This window comes from Triticum aestivum, chromosome 5B (assembly GCF_018294505.1).
Source record: "Triticum aestivum cultivar Chinese Spring chromosome 5B, IWGSC CS RefSeq v2.1, whole genome shotgun sequence".
NCBI lineage: Eukaryota > Viridiplantae > Streptophyta > Magnoliopsida > Poales > Poaceae > Triticum > Triticum aestivum.
In genome coordinates, this window is record NC_057807.1 from 497817667 (window position 1) to 497821527 (window position 3861).

The following is a 3861-nucleotide window of genomic DNA, read 5'->3' on the forward strand; positions in this document are numbered from 1 at the left end:
CTTTATTCAATATTGCATCCGTATGTTCTGGTACAGCTATTTTGCCAGGGGCTTCTTATCGAGCCCCATACTATGGCAAGGAAAGTCCGAACACTTTCAACAGTGTGGCACCACGAACTTATAGCATTATATGCATCAGCTCCGAATCATGTCTTGGGTCAATAGTTGGGTTAGCCCTGCTCCCTTGTTTTGGTACCTTACATTCCGTTATATCTGCTAAGGTAGCACAGGGAGAACTACTGCGATTGTGTCCCGGTTCTGCCGGACGAGCACCTCAGTAGAGAAAGCCGAAAACTGACCGTCATGATGCGGCGAGAGCTGGTCGCTGTTCACGAGGTACCAAAATCCCTAAAGATTGTTTCCGCTTAAGGCGATGAATCGGCTTCGTCCGATTTAGGCGTGTATAGCGCCCCAGTTCGGCTTTCCGAATACTAGGGGCTTTGCCGAAATTTAAAATTGTAGACTTCTATGGTCAAGTGAGAGTTATAAAGCCGAATAGTCCGACTGCCTTGTTCGCTACGCCAAACATCTCCTTAAAGGACCAAAACTTTGGATAAATAATGTTTGGGTTTCCACGAACACCCTAGTAATAGTTACAAGGGGGTGGAAGTCGATGACTGGCCTACTTTCATGTAACAGCCCCAAAATTGGGTTATCAATTTTTGTGCTGTTATTCCTTCCTAGCACTCATTTTTCAAAATCCTTCTCCTGAGTTTTGCTGATGACTCTGAGAATTCTTGTCATTTCCAACCTTTCAAGACTTGCTCATGTCTTTTTCAGTGGGCAAGACCTCAGTTGCATCATCCTAAACCCTCTCAAACCCTACTTCCAAATTTTTGGAATTTGAATGTGCCCTTTGTGATTACAAAGGAGCTACCATTTTCCTTGATCTGTTGATCATCCCATCTGTTCCTAGAGACCCTCCTATCCTTTTCAATCTTGGATATGCAAAAATATTGCCAAGTCCCATGCAATATTTTTGAATTATGATTTATTCCTTTTCTCGCCTTTCTGAGGAATAAAATCAAAAGGCATAGCTAGACACCTCCTAAATTCATGTGGATTTGTGGAGTTGATAAATATGCCTAATACAAGCTCTGGAAATCATATTGGCCATAATTAAATAAGGAAAATTGCCTTTTCCTATTTAATACCAATATTGCATTTCTGCCATTTCCTAAAGGAACTATTATTTTTATAGAAGGGAAAATTCTCACATAAATTGTGGAGCTTGTCCTTGTTATATAATCACTAGTTCCACCCTCATCTCATGTTCCTCAGTTCAAAAATTTGGCACATGATCCAATGCAAGTTTCTGCCTTCTCTGAAATTTTGCAAAGGAAGTGCTTTATTCCTAATTGCATTTGAGCTGCAAATTGGCAGGCTGTTTATTATTAATAAATAACCTCTGGATACCAAATATGAGCTCAATCCAATCATCCTAGCTACCTGTGCAATTTTTCAAAGTTTCTGACTAGAGTAAAATTTTGTGAAGGAAGTACCTTCATAGAGTTTCCAAATGGGATTCAAATTTTCCATCCTCTCAAGTATCCCAAATCATTAGCGTTAACCCAAATTCAGATCATTTCATTGATCTACGTGAGCACAAGAGCAATTCTTGTATTCTGTCCATATTTTCAGGTTGTGAACCAAGTATATTTTATCTTGCTCCATTTTGGCTGGAAATATTCCTAAGCCTTCTCCTATCCATATAACCCACCTAACCAAGAGTTTGGCTAATTTTATTTAGACAATGATTTCCTAGAATTTTCCGAAGTTCCTGGTTAGAGCTGATGCTTGTGAAGCAAGTAGCAATTTGGCGAGTCCATTTGGTGTGATCTCTTTACAGCCTGAACATATGACCAAATCAATAGGATTTCCCAAATTATAGATAAATCCAACCCCTCTAGTGAGTGCTTCATCATCATTTGGTTTCTGGACCAGATTTAGTAGTTGTTAAGCATCAATGCTAAATAATTGCCCTAATGATCTCAAAACTCCCAGGACCGTAGTCCTTGCTACTCTAAGCATCCTAGACATAAATTCTACCATTTACCCTCTCTGGTTTTACCTCTAGGACATTGACAAGTTTACTGCAGTAAACTTGTGGAGCTTGAGTTACTCATCTCCCTTTGCCTCTGACCATGTTTTTACCGTAGTAATAATCCACTCTGGAGGTACTACGCGGTAGACATGGTTTAACCTCAGTAAAACCCTAGAGTGCCCTATGCCAGTGGTGACTGTCGGTGTCAAAACCGGCGGATCTCGGGTAGGGAGTCCCGATCTGTGCGTCTTAGGCTGATGGTAACAGGAAGCAAGGGACACAATGTTTACCCAGGTTTGGGCCCTCTCGATGAAGATATGGGTAGTACAAGAGTAGATCTACCACGAGATCGTAAAGGCTAAACCCTAAGAGCTAGCCTATGATGGTATGATTATAATTGTGATCGGTCTTCTAAGGACCATGCTCTCCGGTTTATATAGACACTAGAGAGCTAGCGTTTACATGGAGTCGGTTACAAGGAAGGAAACATAATATCCGGATCGCCAAGCTTGTCTTCCATGCAAAGGAGAGTCCCATCCGGAAACAAGCCGAAGTCTTGAGTCTTGTATCTTGACGCTTCTATAGCCCGAACGATGTATATAGTCTGGCTGTCCGGATACCCCCTTATCCATGACTCCCTCAGTAGCCCCGGAACTAGGCTTCAATGACGATGAGTCCGGCGCGCAGTCTTGTCTTCGGCATTGCAAGGCGGGTTCCTTCTACGAATACTCCAATGTTCCCATCATGACAAACATTGTCCGGCATATTCATCAATGTTGTACTCCTCGGCTTCAGTGCTTCAATAATGACCATTTCCATGTGTCGAGCAAATGCGAGGAGTCAAGGCATTTTTGCATTTGCCACCCTCGGTCCTTCGGGCTAGCCGTCTATTTGAAGAGGCGGGGGATTCCCAGATCCAAACCTCACTCTCCCTCCTTGAGCAAGCATCCAACAGAGCGCCCGGAGAAAACCATTCCAACATGGCCGGTCGTCGCAGCTCTTCTGCCCGCTCCCCTTGCCCCAAGCCGGGGGACTGGGGAGAGTGTTCAGTTCCCCACATCCGTTTGGTAAAGTTACAAACCCGAGGGCTCCTCCCGCCAGAGTTCATGGTCCCTATCCGAGCCGGAGTGGCCACCTACAACGACGGGGAACAAGCGGAGAGATCCCCCAATCCGTCTCCAGAGGAACGAATATGCTTAATTCCACATCTATTAAGGGGCGTCGAGTTTCCTATTCATCCATTCCTTCGTGGGCTTCTGGAGTTCTACGGCCTCCAGTTGCACAATTTTACCCCAGCCTCCATACTGCATATAGCAGGGTACGTCGCCCTTTGTGAGCTATTTCTAGGCTGCGAGGCTCATTTCGGATTGTGGAAGAAGTTGTTCTGCCTTGTCCCCCACAACTAGGGAGAATCCCTATGTCAAGTGGGCGGGGCCGAAGTATGGCGTATCGCCGAGACCGGATACCTATCCGGTACTCCCAAGAAGGCACCAGATAACTGGGCTTCAGAGTGGTTTTATATTGACGACACTCCCCTTCCGGATCCAGTCCGGACAGGACTCCCCAAGTTCAGTAACACTCCGCCGAGGGCACGTCTAAGCTGGCGCCCCCGAGGCCCCTGAGAAGAGGATTCCAGGGAAGTACATTTTCTGATGAGCAGGATAAAGTTACTGGCCAAATCTGGACTGACGATAGTCGAGGTGATGGCAATATGCATAATGTGGGGAGTGCAACCACTTCAATACCGGAGAAATCCCATGTGGCACTACAATGGGACAGACGATGCCACCCGCTGTGGCTGTAAGGGTCCGGACTCC